Raw genomic sequence first — 15,036 nt, 5'->3', positions numbered from 1 at the left:
CACTGTAATCTTGACAGAGAAGTCAACAACTAATAATAAGATTCTAAAAGACATTAAAGCAGATTGAGTTAAATGAGGCACACAAATGGGTAGAATATCAAGATGAAATGTAATGTCAATGTACTTAAAACAAAAGGAGAGGGAGCATTCAATCTGAGACATATGGGTCAGGAATCTCAGGATCAGAGGTACTAATGTATCACAGCGCTGAATTCACACACGGATACATACATTTCCATGAAAGTTTGCAAATATATTTGTGAACCAGGACACAGTATCTATATATATATATATATATTGTATTGTATTGTATGTCTTTATTTATATAGCGCCATTAGTGTACATAGCGCTTCACAGTAGTAATACATGTGGTAATCAAATAAATAACAGATAATATAAATAACAGATCATGGGAATAAGTGCTTTAGACATAAAAGTAACATTTCGGAAGATGAGTCCCTGCCCCGAGGAGCTTACAGTCTAATTGGTAGGTAGGGAGAACGTACAGAGACAGTAGGAGGGAGTTCTGGTAAGTGCGTCTGCAGGGGGCCAAGCATTATGTATCGTGTTTAGAATATCCACAGTGCTATTCATATGCTTCTTTAAGCAAGTGTGTCTTAAGGTGGGTCTTAAAGGTGGATAGAGAGGGTGCTAGTCGGGTACTGAGGGGAAGAGCATTCCAGAGGTGTGGGGCAGTCAGTGAAAAAGGTTTAAGGCGGGAGAGGGCTTTAGATACAAAGGGGGTAGAAAGAAGACATCCTTGAGAAGAACGCAAGAGTCTGGATGGTGCATACCGAGAAATTAGGGATGAGATGTAAGGAGGGGCAGAAGAATGTAAAGCTTTAAAAGTGAGGAGAAGAATGGAGTGTGAGATGCGGGATTTGATCGGAAGCCAGGAGAGGGATTTCATGAGGGGAGATGCTGAGACAGATCTAGGAAAGAGTAGAGTGATTCTGGCAGCAGCATTTAGGATAGATTGTAGGGGAGACAGGTGAGAGGCAGGAAGGCCAGACAGCAGGAGGTTACAGTAATCAAGACGGGAGAGAATGAGGGCCTGAGTCAGAGTTTTAGCAGTCGAACAACAGAGGAAAGGGCGTATCTTTGTTATATTGCGGAGGAAAAAGCGAAAAGTTTTAGAAATGTTTTGAATGTGAGGGGCGAATGTGAGAGAGGAGTCGAATGTGACCCCTAGGCAGCGTGCTTGGGCTAATGGGTGAATGATTGTAGTTCAAACAGTAATGTGGAAGGAGGTAGTAGGGCCAGGTTTGGGAGGAAGTATGAGGAGCTCTGTTTTAGCCATGTTGAGTTTAAGGCGTCGGAGGGCCATCCAGGATGATATAGCAGAGAGACATTCAGAAACTTTGGTTTGTACAGCAGGTGTAAGGTCAGGTGTTGAAAAGTATATTTGTGTGTCGTCGGCATAGAGGTGATAATTAAACCCAAAAGATGTTATTAGGTCACCTAGAGAGAGTGTGTACAGAGAAAAGAGAAGAGGTCCCAGGACAGAGCCCTGGGTACCCCTACAGAGAGATCAATAGAGGAGGAGGTGTTAGCAGAAGAGACACTAAAAGTACGATGGGAGAGATAGGATGAGATCCAGGATAGAGCTTTGTTCCGAATACCTAGAGTATGGAGAATGTGGAGGAGAAGAGGGTGGTCCACGGTGTCAAATGCTGCAGAGAGGTCGAGTAATATGAGCAGAGTGTAATGACCTCTGTCTTTGGCAGCATGGAGGTCGTCAGTTATTTTAGTGAGGGCTGTTTCGGTGGAGTGAGCAGTGCGGAAGCCAGATTGTAGAGGGTCTAGGAGAGAATAGGTGTTGAGAAAATGGAGCAAGCGAGAGAATACAAGACGTTCAAGTAGTTTAGAGGCAAAAGGCAGGAGGGAGACAGGTCGATAGTTAGAAAGACAGGTAGGGTCAAGCTTGCTGTTTTTGAGTAATGGTATGACTGTTGCATGTTTGAAGGAGGATGGAAAGGTTCCAGAGCAGAGGGAGGAGTTAAAAATGTGTGTAAGCGTAGGGATTATAGTAGGAGCTAGAGGTTTTAGGAGATGGGAGGGAATGGGGTCAAGAGGGCAAGTGGTAGAGGGAGAAGAGGAGATCAACAGCGACACATCCTCCTCTGAGACAGTGGAAAAAGACTCAAGGAAGGCAGGAGGAGAGTTAGGAAGAGGTGTAGGATGGGGGGAAGAAACAGAGGGGATGTTCTGCCGTATGGATTCCACCTTTTCCTTAAAATAGTCATATATATATATATATATATATATATATATATATATATATATATATAGAGAGAGAGAGAGAGAGAAGAGAGCACACGCCCCATAGTATAAAACTATATATTTAATGATGGGAAGGGGGAGGGGGGAAAAAAATAGCACTCACAAGGATAAAAGAGTTAAAAGCATGTCGTGATTATATCACCACCATCCGGTATCTTTGCTTGACTCAGATGTCCGTCAGTCTCTGGATGATGGAGGATCCGTGATCATCAGGATGTTCAGAGCGTGAAAGAAGTATACCGGAATCGTATTGGAGTCCTCAGAGAATCTCCTTGCTGGATGGCCTCAAGCTGTTGGACGCACGAACCGGCCTGTTCATGCGCACACGTGATGACGTAATGTACGTACTTAACGTATTGCGTGATGACGCTCCCTGACGCGTTTCGTCACACTCGGGCGACTTTCTCAAAGATCACCCTATTACAGACTCGAGAGCACATGCGCGGTACAGATAGTATCGCCGCGGGTAAGGCGCATGAGCAGTGCAGATAGAACCTCGGAGCTCTGTATATAACAGGGAGACCGCGGTGACGACTGACATGAGAGAGGCCGTCCTTATCTACATGGACAGGAGTGGGGGGCACAGCAAGGGACTAGAGGACTGCAAGAAATATCACGGTATATATATACACATACACTTTCCCTGGTAAAGGGTACCGCTTTCACCCGGATCTTCAGGACCCCCTCCTGGGGCTTGGGCATTTCTTTCTGGGTGACCCTCAGCTTGTTGAGCCCCCCAAAGGTGGAGAGCAGCACGGCTCTCATGTCCCAGCAGTCCTCGGTCCTCCTGCTCCCTCCGCTGACGCCGGCTCCTTCCCTCCTTCCTTCTCTTTCATGTGCTCGGTCTCCCCGGCGGTCTCCGGCTGCTCCATGTCTCTGGGGCAGTGCCAGTGCTGAGGATGCTCTGCTGCGGCTCCGGGTGCTGGTCCTCGGATTTACCATAATTTGCGGACTAGCAGTGCTATGCCCATCATCGCCTCATTGTAACCAGAGCGCTGCACGCAGACTCTGAGGATGGCATTCAGTGCAGAGAAATCAGGGACCAAAGGGTTTAAGGAAGGTGTGTGTGTGTGTGTGCGTCTGTGTTAGCAATAAAGCTTTGGGGGGAGTTTTTTTTTAACGTGTTCTAAGCGGATCCGCGTTGTAGCGGATCACGCTATAACAGGGTTGAGCTGTATACTGTTCTTCAACAACATTTTAATTAAATGTTTCAATGCATACTGAAGATGAGGTAAGGTCTACAGACCAGAAGCCATCCTCAAACCCTTTCCTCATACAGTAAACTTGCAACAAGCCTGGGGTATGGTTAAAAATGAGAGGACTAATGACATAAAGAAAAAGAATAGATATCCAAGTGAATTTCAACTAAACCCTGAGAATATTTTTTCTATTCAACTGGAAGCTGTTTACCAAACTCATCTTCACTGCATATAATCCAGCCAACTAACAAGAACTTCATGGATGGAGTCAATTAAAGAATAAGATTGGTTTGAGTGCATCTTGTATGAATATTCTGCTACACCTAGTAACTACAGTATCAGGTTTCACCAGGGCAATTAAATTGTGCTCACCTTCAGTTGTCAAACATGGACCTGGAATATAAGGATTATTCAGAATCTCCAGAGAATTTAAGGAATAATAGAGCTCAACTTTATCTAAATATCTAAATTCATTCAGTTCTGCTTCATGTTACCATTAAAACACTTTCTATGATTGTCTCACTAATGACAGTGTAGTATAGTGTACCTTTACAGGTGAAACAAACAGAACTAACTGTGTTTTAATGGGTTAAATCTTTGTGTTTACATTGAAGTTTGTAAAATAAAATTGGCTGCTGGGACTGTATGTAGTAAATGGATAGAAAGAGGATACAATTGACATAAATCAGATTAAAATGTGTAAATCTCACTTCAACATGTAGCTAACGCAGTTTAAAAGCATTTCCAGGATAAACTTTTGTTAAAATACGTATACTTTTATATTTTTTAGACATTTAAATTAAAAATAAAGTCAAGAAAAAAAACTTAAGGGGTAAAAATATCAAAATTAAGATGATCATAGAGCAAAATAAATTAAATGCTATTCCATTCAACTCAATAAATACCAAATACAATACGGTATCAAAAATAGGCACAAGGAAAGTAATCACAGCTTGCATATTCATCATTGGCTTAGGTTAAATTTGACAAACTTACTACTGTCACTAGTTTGCTATGGTCTTATGTGGAACTGCACCTTTAAGTATGCGAGTAAAGAATTGACCAGTGATTTCACAAGATAATTAGACACGCAGCTATGGTGTTACAAATCACATTTGTATATAGTCACAGGAATGCCCAATGATCAGTGTACAGTTTCAACATCAATAGCCACAGCAGATCATTAACAGTCAAGTTGCATTTGCCATTGAGTAGTAATCCCCTGATATTGTTATTTACTGTTTATGTGGGGCTTTTGACAGAATGGCCATTAACATTAGAATATCCAATGTCATTTACCACTAGGTTTAATAATGTACAGCTCTCCTAAATAACATTTATGACAACCATAAACAATGAAAACATGTGTATGTTGTCGATGCATATCTTACTTAAATGCGCACTCATTCCTAGGGCCAAAAGTGCACCAATGTCAATTACCCATTTAGGGGTTCATTTTGGGTAACTGATGCCTTTAACAAAATTGGACTGTAACATTTAAAATTATTTGTTAAAATTATTATGTAAACATGGTGAGCTGAGACTTGGGATGGATTAGGTTTCCTCTGGCAACTTTTTGTCTCATGTCACAGTGTATTCAACAAGTTTGCCCAGTCAGAGCCTCCCTATCCTCATCCCCTTATGTTTTTTACCATTTGTAATTCTCAAAGAAACAAAAGCAGCCACATTGTTGCTTTTAGCATCGTTAGATTTATTGGAGGAAGACAATTATACTGTTACGTTTTCTACAAACGGTTGTGTTTTGACTGTTTACATGGGATTTCACATTTAAAGTACAAATCAATTTAGGGCCAAATGTAATAAATAGCAGGGATATGTTTCGTTGGGGAGAGAGGCGGCCTGGTCTGTCCCCGCACAGAGGCTGGGGAGGACTGAAGCGGCATGTGCTCAGAGCGCGCAGCTGCTGGCAGGGCGGCAGGAGCAACGGAGGCAGTCCAGGTCAGCAGAGATGCGGGGGTGCATCTGTTGGGTAAGTGCAAGCTATGGGAGTTCCCACCCCCCATATCCTTACTAGGATGAGGGTGGGAGAAGCCCCCATTTGAGCTGAGCCCTCCCTGGGGTGGGGGGCCCCACCTTAGGATGGGAGAGGGGGCAAAAGCCCCCACTTGTTTCCTCACTGGCATGGGGAAGAGGCTCCAATTGTGCCCCCACTGAGATGGGGGGAGGGGCAGAGGCCCCAATGGTGGCCCACTGGGATAGAAGAGGCCCCGCTGGGATGGAGAAGAGGGGTAGAGGACTCGCTGGGATGGGGGAGGGGGCAAAGCCCCCACATGTGCCCCCACTGGAATGGAGGGGGTAGCAGAGGCCATACTTATATTTCTTGGGGGGGAGAGGCAGTGACCCGCATTTATCACCACTGTGTGGAGGGTGGTGGTAGAGATCCAACTGGGGTGGTGGTGGGAACTCTGCGTATATATCCCTCTGAAACAAGGTCCCCACATATATCCCCATTGGATTGGGGGGGGGGGCTAGAGATCACATATATACCCACACTGGGTTTGGGGGGGCAGCAAAGACCTCGCTTATGTTTAAGGAGATGGAACACAGGATGCATCAACCAATCAGATTGCTTGATGTACAGCGTAATTTCCTCCATTTATTAGAATATCACAGATTTTGCCAACCAGGGGCAGCTTGCAGAAGACTGGAAGCTTTCAAGAAGGCCACATCCAGTGGTAGAAGAATACAGAAGAAGAAATACATAATTTTTTAAGAAGAAAATAAAACAAGAAATACTTACAGAAGAAGATTGTTTAATCAACAGAGGACCAAGGGCTTTGTGTCAAAAATGGATCCCCGTCACAGGGTATGGATTATAAATAGGCCATTAGGCCTGAATTGTTTATTATGGTTGACATTTGTCCTTTCTGAAATTGGTTCTGGGGGGCTATCAGCCCTGAAGATGAGGATGCCCACCATCCTGCGTGGGGGAAGTTACACAATTTTTCTTACAGCTTGCCATTGACTGCCAATGTGTCTATGTAGGCTCCCATTGCATGGCAAAGCTTTCCTAAACATTAAGGTAGCCACGGGGTTTAGGTAGCATAGTTTAACTTGTGTATTAACCCTTGTATAACCCTTGCAATCCATGAAAAGCTGACCACTTGGGTTACCAAGGGCTTAATATGTAGTAAAATATGTTATAGTTAATATTTTATATACCTTTTCCATGTTGGTTAAGCTTATGTTGCCTATGCATGTAATTGCCACTATATACATAGGCAAGATAGGGCTAACACCAGCATGGTGATGACGCAGAAATGCTGTAATTTTTTTTGCCATTAGGTCAGTACCGATAAATATTGGGACTTGATGACTAGCATAAAAATGAGTACATTTGTGGCAGTCATTTTGGTGCTGGTCCTGATATTTTTATCGGCCTCGGTAAAACATGTTATTTTTAGTGGTACAACGTGTTGATGACTTGCACGATAAATCGATAAATATAACGCTTTTTGTGCATATAATACCGCATTTTTTGCCAAACAGAGTTTGATGACTCTATGCCAGTAACGCAAACAAAAAGCAGAAGAGAAAAAAAAATTGCAGTGCTAATTCTATAAACGGAAAAGTGGCCGATGGCGAAAAACTCCCATTGACTAAAATGTGATTGTTCGTCCGGCTTTGCACTTTTATAGATCCAGTCCCCACGTTTCAATTTATATTGTTTTGAAAACAGTTTTTAAATACTATTTTAAAATGTTTTTTTCTATGTATAGCCATGCCTGGTGTGGCTACTAGTCTGCCCTCACTGGCATGCAAGTCCTGGTAAGAACAGGCAGTGCCAGTACCAATTATGGGTTTTCCCCACACAGGCAGCTTCCTTGAGTGACAGGGAGGAGGTGGGACTAGGTCTGTGGTCTGCCCAATCATGGGTTCAGACCTAGTACCTTCCCCTACTATACTTAAGGGAGTTGCAACCCCAAATTCATTAGTGTCTCTACCATTGAGAGACAAGGTATCACGCAGGGCTGCTATGCACTGGCAGGCCCTGGTCCTCTTTCCTAAGGGGGAGAGTGAGTGATTACCTTTTCCCCTGGTCCTGCTAGAGGGCTGAGGAAGAGCAGGGACTGCTGCGGGGCCCTTGACCCATAGTGAAGCTCCATCTCAAGTCTGGAGACAGATCAGTGACTGTATTGGGCAGGACTGCCTGGATACTGTTGTGGTTGCAGAAGAATAAAACCGGTTCCAGTTATCTATACCTCCCGCCTGGTGTGTAATCTTTCTGGGGGGAGAGGAAACCGTTCTACTGTGGGAGATTGCCTCCATACTTCTGGAGCATACAGGAGATGGAGGCGCTGTGTACCATGGAGTAAATGTTGTGTATATACCCCAGAAGCCTGTCCTGGAGTCCCCACAACCATTGGAGGACAACTCAGCTTTTGTGAGCCAACAGGTAGCATGCACGATACACCTGGTAAAAGGGGGATCGCCCAGAGGGTGGGGGAAACACTGTTACATATGTGAGACTTCACCTTTCAGAGACCCATAGACTCCTATCTGAAATCTTCAGTCAAACACAGGATTGCAAAGTATGGTTACTATAATAACTTAAAATTTGTGCTACAGTATAACCTACAAAAATGCAGTGTGCTACAGTATATCTGAAGTTCATTAAAAAAGTCAATATAAAGTCTTTTGGCACAAGGAAAACTTAAAATATAAGTACAAAAATCACATATTAATTCTTTATGGTAGAAATTTAGTATAAATTATGATATAAATAATTATAATGGCTGTGAAAATTGTGGGTATAATAATTGTATTCATTGCATTTGAGAAGAAAAATCCTCACAGGAACATTTTATATTTCATTAAAGATATTAACAATAAGTAGTATTTAATGTGATGCTTCAGAGAATTTTGAGTGGAAGATAAATATGTTTAATAACTCCCAGGACGCACAAAGTTATTGTTTTGCTAAAATTAACACACTACATCCAAGCTTCACACATTAATGGTAGTCAGAATACAAGTGAGAAGAGATACCTTTATTGGCTAACTACTGGTTAAAACGAGTGCAAGCTTTCAGGACCCTTCTTCAGGACCATTTAAAAAAAACTAACTTCTACCTCACTTTAATTCTGTCTACTCTGTGGGCTAATAAATGACAGAAGGTGATACTGTACACCCCTCATCCTCAGTAAGTTTAATCGGTAGGTGCACTAGTGTGCTCTGACTACTGATGTTACACCAGCCTGAACTTCCTGGTTATGCTGCACCAGCCAATGGGAGAGTGTGCCAGTCCGCCTCACGTGACCTCTGACCTCAGGTACTCCTGACGAAGCACGCAGTTTTGAAATGCGTGGAGGTCACATGAGGCTGTCTGGCGGGCGCTCTCATTGGCTGGTGCAGCATAACCAGGAAGTACGGGCTGGCATAACATCAGCAGTCAAAGAGTGTAGTTCGGACTCAACATCAACACATCCCGGCAGCAGCATCGCTCCTACTTCCTGGTCAGCAAATCCCCGTCTCTGTTTTTTCTTTCTTAAATGCACTTTAGTCTAATATGTTTTATGTACACTTAATGCACTGTATTTTCTCATGTGTTTTTTTTATGTTTCTTATTTTTTTCATTATAAGTATTTAGGTTATAAATGTTTTTATTTTGTTTTTTTCAATGATCGTATGTCATTGTGTCTATTTGATACTTGTGTATCTAGGTCTTATGTTCGACACAGTGAACTGTTGTTCTTACTTATATTAAATGTATTACTTTTCTTTTTTTTTCAATTACTGATCCCCAGTGCGGTGTTTGCTTATTGTGAGGGATGCCTTACGAGTGCTGTTGCCATGACAGCGTCTCAATGCCTACGCAGCCTATGGTAGGTTTTACAGTGTACTTTGCTCTTCCTCAATATTAATTTCTTGTTCTTTGTTTCCATAAATGTAAGGCCAATCCTTTTGCCAGCAGCATACTTCACAAAGGGAGGAGTGCAGGTATTATGTACAGTATTTGTTTTCCATAAATGTTAGGCTAGCTCTTTTCCATGCTACCGTACATACTGTACTCCATTAGGGCAATTAACTATAGTGTTACTAATACATTCCATCATAGGGGTAGGTCTTGGCTCACATGCTTTCTGTTTTACTAAACAGTTCCTTGGAGGTTTATGGCTCCTCCCTTCCATATAGAGCACCTAACATATTCTCTAATTGGCATAACGTTATTATACACCCCATTGTCAGTCTACAATTCACCCTCAACTGAAGAGTACGTGAGTGTTTATGGCTGACGGAAAGAAGAGATGTGTGTAAGTATTAATATTTCACACTAGGGTATGCACCCACAGTTTACCTTTATAATAAGGGAACTTTGTTACTGGCTTTGGCCAGCTTTTAATTGCACTAAATCACAAATAAGCATACAGATGCAGTGGCCGTTATTCGAACATTTCACGTGGTGTGTACCTCGGAATGCCCATGTCATAGCGCGCGATTTCTTTCAACCTTACCACGTGTTGACTCGTTTTATCGAGTGCAGAAAATGGCATTTTAGTGTTCTGGTTTTTAAACACCTGCAAATTGACACAGTACTGTACTGTACACATTAAAATTCATTCATTTCTGCCACGGATACACGAAGAATTGCACCTAAAGAAATCATAATACATGAAATTCAAACAAATAAACTGTGGTAAACACAGGCGAGAATGCTGCGTGGAATACAGCAGAGCACACGAAAACGGCTCCGTGAAATGTTCGAATAATGGTCGCTGCATCTGTGTGCTTCATTTATTTAACCCCATAGGGCACGTTCACATACTTCACAAAGTTTAGTTCATAGGGCAATAAGAAATTGCATATATTCAGTGTACCTGCTAAACAGAGTTTAACTTGATGAGGTTGGCAGGCTTGAATCATATTTTGATCAAAAGATTGAACCAAATTACTTATTTGTTACACAGGCTTGGGTTCTAAATGTAAACATGTCACTAATATATTTTAGCCCTATTGGTAGGAGTGCAGGAATTGTTCTTTGTTTTCCATAAATGTAAGGCCAATCCTTTTACCAGCAGCATACTTCACTAAGGGAGGAGCGCAGTAATAAGTACAGTATTTATTTTCCATCAATATTGATCCGCATGGCTGGTTGCCTGAATAGAGCTACACACCATCTGTACGTGTAACTCTGACTGTGCAGTGAGGATAGATAGCGGAGTAAGTAACCCTAACTGGAGCAATCGTGTTAGTCCTCTGTATGTCTATAGAAACTATGTGCACTGCATGCTGTGTGGTCTTGCCTTTGACTGCTACATAGGCACTGTATGTGCAATGCTAGAGTACTGATGTTAGCAATACCCTATATAGAAAAGGAAGCGATAACGGTATCTAATCCGTGGTTAGTATATACCAAGAGATACAAAGCGCATTCTCCAAGCGGGAGGGATTCTAAACAAAAAAAGTCTGTTCTGCCTATCATAAAAAGGGGGAGAAACTGTTACCAAGAGAATCGGTTCTCCGTGAGTTTGGAGAAAAGCTGGCGGTACATACATTCAACATGCCCCTGTATCTATAACCCTACACTAGGGTAAGGGAGTAGGTAACCATATAAAGAACACCTGTACTGGCTTTCCATGTACTGTAGGTAGAAGATATATACTGCACTTATGGACTCTCACACCTGCTAGGCACGATTTAAACTGTAGTGTATGTGTATGTGTATGTGTGTGTGTGTGTGTGTATATATATATATATATATATATATATATATACTGTACACTACAGTTTAAATCGTGCCTAGCAGGTGTGAAAGTCCATAAGTGCAGTGGAGCAGTAAGCCCTCCCTTTAGTTGCTAGATCGATGTGTCCATTGCTGAACGCAATGACGTCAGTTAAACCCGACGTACATTTCGCGTGAGCTTTTTCAAGGATAAGTCTGTGGGCTAACACGGTTACATCCTCTATCTATAGAATGGGTAAGAAAACTGCAAATACATTTTGTAGCATTTTTTTAATTGATAAAATAAATTGTAGTTTGACATTCTCAAGGGGAATAGTTTTTCTCAGGCGGTTTGGGTAGGTAGAGGTTGACAGTAAGGATCTAATTTTACAATATGGATTGTGGTAATAATTTCAGTCTACACATTGGGATTTCTTTTCTAAATTGCTGCAATGCTGCAGCTCAAAAGCACTGCAATACAAGTTGTAAAGATAAAGGGGGTGGGTGTGATACATATAAATCTCAGTCAGAATTATTTTTCTTTTTTATATTGGGGCCACAATTTAAGAACAGAATATATATATATATATATATATATATATATATATATATTGTGGTGCCGTCGCTGCCCTCTAGGGCTAGAATGGGGCAGTTGTGGGACTTTACAGCTCTCATAGAGTTAATCATTTTGGATAGCTCTGTTCAGCTGTGAGTTAATGAGCTAATTAGCCTAGCCTGAATAGTCAGGAAGTGATACAGAGATCCCCCCCCCCCCCCATGCTGCCAGACACACACTGTTGAGAGTTATACAGAGAGGATGAGAGAAGCTGCTGTAGACTGATCTGGGAAGGCACACACAGACTGCCCTGTGAGAGACTGAAAGGAGACCTGCTGCAGGTACACTGGGTAAAGTGAGGAAAAGAGTTTAGTTCTCCCACGATTACTGTAGTTAGGGACTAAGCAGTATTAGTCAGTACTCCTGGAAGGAGTTAGGTCTTTTGTTTCTGTTTTGGTGTTATGAGTTAACCCTGTACCTGCCTTATACCCTGTAAATAAACCCTTGCTTAGAGAAATACAGTGTTTCCTGCCTTTGATCTGGACAAAAGATCCGACGCTGGGACTGAGACGTCACAATATATATATATATATATATATATGCAGAAAACAAGAAGAAAAAACAGGCGCACTCCTAGTGTGATAAAGTATAAAACAGTATTTATGGGATTGTAAAATATAAACTCATAAACAGAGTAAAAATAATAGCATTTATGAGATATACTCAATTGCCTTGAAGCTGTGAAGGGAATGTATCAGCCTGTCCCGTTGGTGCCACCTCTGGTGTATCCGTTGGTTAAGCAAGGTGCACTGGAGCCACCGCAGCCAGATGATGTAATAATCAGCAACACGGTCAGAGACTCCCTCCAGATACACCTCCCACAGCTCTCACTGCTCACCAGCAGGCAACTGCAAAACCGGAAGCGACAGCAGTCTCAAGCAAAATAGCAACAGCTCCAAGGTACTCTCTCCGTTCGTGCAGTAATGTCAGCCACAAACTCGCCTCTTTGGGAAACGCCCTACGCGTTTCGTCACTAAGGACTTCGTCAGGGGGTGAATTCAATGGTCAAAAGGGGTGTCCTTTATATCACCTTTACTGTTGTGATTGGCCAGTACGGATGGTGGGTGGGTACTTTCAATTTCACAAATTTAACCCTGTTTCATTGCTGGACAACATTATACATGACAATCATAAAGTACTAGAGCCTATTTGTAAGCAGTTTAAACATATTCCTACTAACAATTGAAAACGAATAGCTAGATGAATGAACAACATACAAATAATAAGCCTTTCCACGAGCCTTTCCAAGCCTTCTCCATACATTTTCTTCCCATCATTCTGGTACAGTCTGATCTTAGTTTCATCTGTCCAAAGAATGCCGTTCCAGAACTGGGCTGGCTTTTTTAGATATTGTTTGGCAAAGTCTAATCTGGCCTTTCTTTTCTTGAGGCTTATGAATGGTTTGCACCTTGTGGTGAACCCTCTATATTTGCTTTCGTGAAGTCTTCTCTTTATGGTAGACTTGGATAATGATATGCCTACCTCCTGGAGAGTGTTCTGCACTTGGCTGGATGTTGTGAAGGTGTTTTTCTTTACCATGGAAAGGATCCTACGATCATCCACCACTGTTGTCTTCCGTGGACGTCCAGGCTTTTTTGTGTTGCAGAGCTCACCAGTGCGTTCTTTTTTTCTCAGAATGTACCAAATTGTTGATTTGGCCACTCCTAATGTTCCTGTTATCTCTCTGATGGATTTTCTTTTTTTTGCAGCCTAAGGATGCCCTGTTTCCCTTGCATTGAGAGCTCCTTTAACCGCATGTTGTGGGTTCACAGCAACAGCTTCCAAATGTGAATGCCACACCTGGAATAAACTCCAGACATTTTACCGGCTTAATTGATGATGAAATAACGAATGAATAGCCCACACATGTCCATGAAACAGCTTTTGAGTCAATTATCCAATTACTTTTGGTCCATTGAAAAAGAAGGGGCTACATATTAAAGAAATGTAATTCCTAAACCCTTCCTCCAATTTGGATGTGAATACCCTCAAATTAAAGCTGATAGACTGCACTTCAAGCCCATATTCATTATTTAACTGTAACTTGAATTTATTTTGGTACACAGCCGAAATAACAAAACTTGTATCAGTGTCCAATTATTTCCGGACCTAACTGTGTATATATATATATATATATATATATATATATATATATAACAAAGTCACAGCACCATATGATTAATGATGGATCAAAGTAAGTCGTAACTAAATAGAATGGAGGAGAACCGCTAATATTAAATAGAATATAGAAATTGCAGACAATACAAAACAATCACAAACAGACAACATGTATGACAAGGAAAATGGAACTGGGAAAGGGAGATGGAAACAAAAAGAAAAAAACATAAAGATAGGAAAGCCAAAAAATAAAACAAATAAAAATTATTTAAAGCACTGGAACACCCGGACAGCTATCCGCAGGAACAACCACCTTCCTAGATACTTCTATAAAACAAAAAGAGACAGTGCAGGCTCCATACTGTAAATAGTATAGGTTTTATTAACACGAGCTAAAATCAGGTCACTCAGAGCAATGAGGTAGGACATGCGCATCGGGCATAGACACCAGTATCCCGTTGTTTGTCTGTCAGTATGGAGCTGTGGACTCCTGACTGCATGCGTGTGAATCTCATCCACTACCACAGCCGGGGACCTCCGCTGATGTGCGTCCACTTAATGGCCTCTCCGGCAAAGCGGTACACGTTCTCCTCATTCCGCAGCACAACAGCTCCCCTCCAATACAGCAAAAACACAATAGAGTAAATTCCTGGTGCTGCCAGTAGCGTTAACACCCTTGCGCGTTTTGTCGCAAATGTACCGGCGACTTCTTCAGAGGTAAGAGATGAGATAATACTCAAACCTTATAAAGTGCAAATTGATCAATTATTTTACCAATTAGTTTAATCCTCACCCATGGCGACTGGATCAGAGTAACAACAAACGTCTCAATTGGGATAACTAATCACATACAAGGGTTAAGAAAACAGATATAAAACATAAAACAGTCAGCATAGAAATAATGGGGTTGATATAAGGGGATATATAGTATAAGGGGATATACAATATTGCCATACTAGTAAAAGAACAAGATATAAAAGCACACTCTATATAAATATTCTATTCATAATGCAATAACAAAGAGAAACTCAAATGATTAAAATGAAATAACAGTTAAGGATAGAAAAGAGAAGAAATGCTAGTATTTATATGAATATACATATATAAGATAAAAAGTAATATAATATGTTAAATTA

General features: G+C 41.6%; 1 protein-coding gene across 2 annotated transcripts in view; it reads right to left on the bottom strand.

The window, feature by feature from the left end:
• Positions 1-15,036, bottom strand: part of MACROD2 (mono-ADP ribosylhydrolase 2) — a 1,806,074-nt gene that overhangs the window by 471,356 nt on the left and 1,319,682 nt on the right. The gene's annotated exons all lie outside the window — the stretch shown is intronic.

This window comes from Ascaphus truei, chromosome 4, assembly GCF_040206685.1.
Source record: "Ascaphus truei isolate aAscTru1 chromosome 4, aAscTru1.hap1, whole genome shotgun sequence".
Lineage (NCBI taxonomy): Eukaryota > Metazoa > Chordata > Amphibia > Anura > Ascaphidae > Ascaphus > Ascaphus truei.
The sequence above is the reverse complement of the archived record's forward strand: the minus strand, read 5'-3'. Positions and strand labels throughout refer to the sequence as shown.